Consider the following 6,828-nt stretch of genomic DNA (forward strand, 5'->3'; position numbering starts at 1 on the left):
TTCTTTTCAGGGAAGAAGGGCTAATAGCCACTGTGTTAGATTAATTGCCACAAATGCTGACTCCATTCCTACATCCCATCACCATCACCACGACCCCAGCTCAAACCAGCAAGACCCTAATCAGGACTGTGGTGTCAGCCCATCTTGGGGTCTCCCGGCCCCCACTTCTCCCTTTACCACCGCAGAGACAGCCAAAGGGGCTGCCTGGCACACACATCACTTCTCCATTTTGCCACTTTCCATGGTTCTCTGAATCTGAACAATCTGAACCAGTCCACTTAATGTGGCCAACAAGGCCCCCCGTGATCTGGCCCCTCCTAACATTTCCAACTGTGTGTTCTCAGGAAACCAAGCATCTCATGCAGGGTTTTCCCAGAACTTCATACACTTTCTTCATCCAAGAGTTTTCTAACACATGTCCTTCTCTTGTATTAATTTGTTCATTAAATAATGAATGCCTACTATGTGCCAGCCTCTGTGTTGGCTCTGGGATGCCAACAGTGAGTCACACAGACACAGTCCCTGCCCTTGGGGAGTCCATGGTCTCCTATGAGAGGCAGACATCAATGAAAAACAAAGAATCACCAGATTTTATAATTACCAAAAGTAGTGAGAGCTGTAAAGGAACCACATAGGATTCTGGGAGCCCAAGAAGACTTCTGTGAGATGATGCCCAACCTGCCATCAGATGAAGCGTAGTGCATCTGGGTGGGAGTCTGGGGGTGGGAGAATTCCAGACGAAGCCCTGAGGCCAGAAGGCATCTGCAAGCTCTGGGATCTGAAAGCCTGGGTGGCAGTGGGCAGAGAATATGGAGATGGGCTGGAGGAGGAAGTGAGAACAGCCAGCAGATCATGTTAGAAGACTGTCCTTGACCCAGAGGACCTGGAGGGGCGTTTGAGCTAATCAATGGACTCAGAGCATGAGCCTCTGGACTGGGAGGAGGTAAGAATGGTAACAGGGAAGTCTGGTGAGATATGATGGGGACTGGACTGACATCACCACAGTTGAAATGCTGGGCCAAAGAGGACTTTATTTTTTCTAACTTTGTACTATGTACACAGATTTTCTACTGTGTATGTGTAAGGGGGTCACCATCCCTAGCCCCCTGACGTTGTTCAAGGGTCAACTGTTCTCAGAGGTACCCCAAAGTTGCAGATATAGTTCTTCTGCTCCCACTTTGTAGCAGCAACCTAACTTCCCTTTGGTTCAGAGACACAAGGGGCTCAACTTGGCCGATGGCAGTCTCAGTTCAACGGACTCGTTGTGTTTCCCGATGGAAGCATACCTCCATCAGAACGAATGCCTTCAAACCAGCTAACCTCAAAGTTTCTGCAGGTAAGTTAGAGGAGTGACTTGCCTCAAGGTAACTTAACCAACTTAACTGACCTTAACCAAAGGTAAGGTAGAGGACTGAGAAGGTTGATTACTATGGGAGACAGTCACAGATCTAAAGCTTATAGTGCATCCTATAAGACAGAACTCAACCTTCCAGGACAACTGGTACCATAACCAAGCCTTCAGGAGGCCATCCCATGTCCCATCAGGCCAACTGCTTCCGGGTTATAGGGCATGTGGTAAGACTAGTGAATTCCCACCAGCACAAATCTGTTGCTGCTCTTATACTGCTCTGAAATGAGATCCCCAATCAGAAGCAATATTTTGTAGAATACCACGACAGTGAATGAGGTATTCTGTGAGCACACAGATGGTTGGGCTGGCAGAAGTATTTCAGGAAAGGGTGGCAAATCCTCATCCAGAATAAGTGTCTATTTCAATGATGACCAAATCGATGCTCTCCATGATGGAAGGGGTCCAATGTAATCAATCTACCACCAGATGGCTGCCCGACTGCTCCCCCCACATTCAGGAATGGTAAGCTTCTAAAGTGTCTGGAGGGCATTTCTTTCCTTCTTTTCCTCACTCACACAGTAATTTTCTGAGTCTCCCCCTGCACCGCAAGCCCACCGCTATGCTCATCCTATAAGTGGCACAGCAGGAGGGAGCTAGGCTCTTGGCCATGGTGTCAGGCTCAAGGTTTTTATACACAGAGACATGACAAACAAGATGGCTGTAACTGCCACCACTTCTCAAATAGAATGATGTGGCACAAAGAGCACTGGACAAGGAGTCAGAGCACCTGACTTCTAGTTCTAGACCAGCCATCAGCACTCCTGTGATGTAATGGAGGCACACTGCCTCTCTGGCCTTAGTTCCTCATTCCTAAAACAGAATGAAAGCCCTAGGATAGTAGGTACCTGTGCTACCAAGGGTGGTGTGGTCAGATTGGTTCCCTTTGGGTGCAGGCAACAAGGGAGTCAGTCGTTTATTGAGATTTTTTTTAATGTTTATTTATTTTTGAGAGACAGAGCACAAGCAGGGGAGGGGCAGAGAGAGAGGGAGACACAGAATCTGAAGCAGGCTCCAGGCTCTAAGCTGTCGGCACAGAGCCTGACGCGGGGCTCGAACCCATAAACCCTGAGATCATGACCTGAGCCGAAGTTGGACACTTAACTGACTGAACGACCCAGGCACCCCTATGGAGATTTTTTTTTTAATAATGAACTAGTAGTTGGTCTGCTTTTTATTATGACCATATACCTGCAATTCTAAAAAGTATCAGTGAAAGAATATTCCTCACCCAAAAAAAGCCTTTTGTTTGCCTAAGTCCTAAACAATTGCTACCATTACTATTAAAATTTAGTAATATATTTGTAAGCTATAAATAAGCACACTTTTACTACCTATCTTTTGATAAACGGCATTTTACATGATTGTCAACTTGGAACAATCCCAATTATACAATTGGCCACAGACACACACAGATCCAGCTACCTGTGTTTATTTCTAGGGTAAGTTTATAATGGTTTTCAATCTTTCAAGCTCACTTCTGACTAAAATTAAAACAAATAAATTCAAGAAAGGGAGGTTTAATTGAGGTCCCCACCCACCCAGCCTCTCCGTCTGATGCATTAACTGGGTGAAAGGTCACCTGCGCCATCTAATGGTAGAGGTGGTGATTACAGGCACATGTACTTAATACGAAAAGAAGAACGTAAAATGAATTGCATGTTGCAATAATATTGAGGGAGTGGGGAACAAACAAGAAATTTAATTAGTCAACCATAGGGCTGACTGCATCACAGGTTTACCTAGGTAACAATGGGCAAGTCTCTTCACTTTTCAGGGCCTCCGTTTCCTTATTCTTTTTTTTTTTTTTAATTTTTTTAATGTTTATTTATTTTTGAAAGAGAGAGAGAGAGCAGGGAGGGGTGGAAAGAGACAGAGTCACAGAATCTGAAGCAGGCTCCAGGCTCTGAGCTGTCAGCACAGAACCTGACGCGGGGCTTGAACTCACTAGCGGTGAGATCATGACCTGAGCTGAAGCCAGGCACTCAACCAACTGAGCCACCCAGGTGCCCCTCCTCGTTCTTAAAACAGATTAATGATACCTACATCACGGACTGTAATAATTAAATGTGATACAGCATATAAAATTCCTAAGAGGAAGTGGGTGCTCAGATGTTGGTTTCCTTCCTTTCAGAGCTAATCAAAAGGGGAGAAAAACTAGAGTCAGTAGTCTCCCTAGGCACTGTCAGAAGGTCTGGATTTACTTCCCTTTTCCTACATCATTGCTAAGCTGCGGGTGCTGGGGCTGCGTATTAGCTTCCCTGACTTCAAAGAAGCAGCCCCAGCTGCAGCCCTCCTGGGCATCCCACTTGGCACTGTGTGCCCACCCCAGCACCGGCTCACTCCACCCTCTGCCAGGTAAGGCTGAATCTGCCTCTGCCTCTGCCTAGGTGTCACCGCCCGTATACCTGCTCCTCCCCTTCCTGCAGGGAGCTGACCCGCTGCCCCTCCAGCCCCATATTCCACACCCACGACTGGTCACAAACTCTCCACCCACTGCTATCTCTACATCAGTGGTTCTCGGTGTGGCCTCTGGACCAACAATATTAGCACCACCTGGCACCCTGTTAGAAATGCAACTTCCTGGGCAACTGACTCAAACTCCAGGGGGTAGAGGGGCACCTGGGCGGCTCAGTCAGTTAAGTGTTCGACTTCAGCTCGGGTCATGATCTCACTACTCCTGAGTTCGAGCCCCATGTGGGGCTCTGTGCGGACCACTCAGAGCCTGGAGCCTGCGTCGGATTCTGTGTCTCCCTCTCTCTCTGCCCCTCCCCCACTCATTCTCTCTCTCTCTCTCTCTCTCTCTCTCTCACTCTCTCAAAAATAAACATTAAAAAAAAATTTTTTTTTGAACAGTTCACCCAAAGTACCACCTCAAAAGTTATTTCAGGGAAACAATGCCTTAAGTGTAGTCTGGCTCTCTCAGAACACACTCCACCCACCCTGTCCATCCCCCCAGAGCTTCCATGTCCCCTTTGCCTCTCATCTAAATTCCACACTTTTGTCAGTAATACCTTCCTGGACCATTCAGCAACCCCCTTCATCAGCCCCACCCGTGAGGCTGATATCCCTGAGAACTCCCCATGAAACATCACTAGTTCGGGAAATATATATGGAATGACTCAACTCTGGGCCCCCAAGATGTCCACCCCTGCTCCACAGCATCCAGGCTCCCCAACATTACATACTCTGCCTAAGCATTACCTCCAGGAAGTGTCCCTAGGCCTCCCCTTCCCCCATCTTTCCATCTTCTTTCTGCGTCTTTCCACCTTCTCCCTATCCTCCCGGCCGACTTTCCACCCTTACCAAGACCAAGAGCCAAACACTTATATAATTAGCACCCAGTTAAAAATCAATTTCCTTCATGCCCCTCAAAATACACACATTCTATTGAAGCATAACATACATAGAGGAAAGTACAAATATGGTTAAGTGTACAGCTCAGTGAATCTTTGCAAACGAACACGCCTGCATAACCAGCATCTCAGAACTTCCTCACGCCCCCTTCTGGTCATTTAGTACCCCATGGCCACCCTCAGCCCAGAGTAACCATTCTCCTATTTTCTAATAGCATGCATTCATTTCGCCCATCTTTATACTTACATAAATTAAATCATACAGCATGTTCTCAGCCATATTGTTACATGTAATTGCAAATCCTCTGTCCTCATTGCTGTGTAGTATTCCACCATATGAATATTCCACGTATTAGTTTCTCATTCTTGCTGTAACAAATTGCCACAAATTTAGAGCTTAAAACAGCACAAATCCATGATCTTACAGTTCTGGAGGTCAGAGGTCAGAAATGGGTCTCCTGGGCCAAAATCCAGGTGTCAGCAGGACTGCCTTCCTTCCCAAAGGCTCTAGGTAAGAGTGTTTCCTCACCTTCTCGGCTTCCAGCAGCCGCCCGCATTGCCGGGCTCACGGCTCCTTCCATCTCCAAAGCCAGTATAGACTAGTGGAGTCTTTCTCATACCACCGTCTCTGGCCCTTCTGTCCCCCTCTTCCTCATTTAAGGAAATTTGTGATACATTTGACCCACCCTGATAATCCAGGATAATCTCTTTAATGTCAGCTGGTTCACCTGTTAATCCCATTTGCTGCCTAATCCCCCTTTGCTATGTAATGCAACATATTCACAGGATGTGAACATGTGGGAGGCAGAACCCACCACGCAGGTATCCATTCGAGTACTCGCTGGCATCTGGAGAGCTCCAGGCCAAGCCTGTTGGTGAGCATATTTCTGTTGGGTATAAACATATCAGCGGAACAGCCTGGGTATAAGGCTAGACCTTCCGCTAGTTAGTTGATCCTGCCAGTTTTCTCCAAAGTGATTGAATCAACGTAACACTCCCACCAGCCACTTGTGAATGCCAGTTGTGCTCAATGGTGCAACACTTGGCATTTTCCATGGCTCTTGCTGACACCGGGGACTCCCTTGCCACTCTGCCTTTCTCCGTATCTACGGGTCCAGCAACGTTTCACCCTGACCATCCGTTCATTTCCATTTCTGTTCCCAGGATGCAAAACCTTGTTGCAGAAAATGGCCATTTTCAGAGCATTTTCTGACCCAAACCTCAAATGTGTGTGGGTATTTTGGGGCACTTGTGGCCATTCAGCTAAACCCCGCTACTTACAGAATCTTAGGATGACAACAACTGCAGGGGCCACATACGTTCCATTTTCCCACTCAGAGCAATTATGTCACATGACCGTGGTCTCTCAAGTTGCCATGCCTTAGGCTGGTTCCTGCACCAAAATCCCTTTCCACAGGCTACTTCTCACCATCCCTCATGACATGTGCCCTCCAGAAAAGCTTCCCCAAATCTCCCAGTCGTATTCTATGCCTCTTCCCTCTGTTTCCACAGCATTCAGCTACCTACCTACCACCTACCACATCTCTCCCACTGCACTGTGCCCCTGGGGCCGAGCCAAGACGACTGGACACAGCTCTTGCCCTGTGTCTATCCCTCAGGGTCAGAAACTCAAACTCACTTGTGTTCGTTAGTGATAGGCACCACCACTACCAGCACATTTTTAACCAGGAAGGAACAGAACACAGGAAGAGACACAGCTCTTGCCCTGTGTCTATCCCTCAAGGTCAGAAACTCAAACTCACTTGTGTTCGTTAGTGATAGGCACCACAACTACCAGCACATTTTTAACCAGGAAGGAACAGAACAGCTTCTCCAATGGATAATCATTCCATTATTGGACAGATACATTTACTAAGTACATTTACTAAGAGCTTCCTATGTTCCAGGTACTGTTCTGGTATTGCAGAAACAGAAAATAAGGAACAGCTCCTGCCTTCAAGAACTCTGGTTTCCACAAGCCAGATTCACTCTTTCCTGCCATTGGTCTCAGAAACAGTAACAAGGGTCCTCTCTTCTCCACGTGGGAACACTCAGATATTTCAA

At 47.2% G+C, this 6,828-nt stretch overlaps 1 long non-coding RNA gene across 1 annotated transcript; it reads right to left on the reverse strand.

Annotated features, from left to right (window-relative positions):
• Positions 1-2,586: 2,586 nt before the first annotated feature.
• Positions 2,587-6,422, reverse strand: LOC131493153 (uncharacterized). The gene is made up of 3 exons (XR_009252491.1): positions 5,294-6,422; positions 5,012-5,133; positions 2,587-3,544 (listed from the first exon to the last, which is right to left on the reverse strand). It is a non-coding gene; the product is annotated as an uncharacterized LOC131493153 (long non-coding RNA).
• Positions 6,423-6,828: the final 406 nt, after the last annotated feature.

This window comes from Neofelis nebulosa, chromosome 13, assembly GCF_028018385.1.
Source record: "Neofelis nebulosa isolate mNeoNeb1 chromosome 13, mNeoNeb1.pri, whole genome shotgun sequence".
NCBI classification, from domain to species: domain Eukaryota; kingdom Metazoa; phylum Chordata; class Mammalia; order Carnivora; family Felidae; genus Neofelis; species Neofelis nebulosa.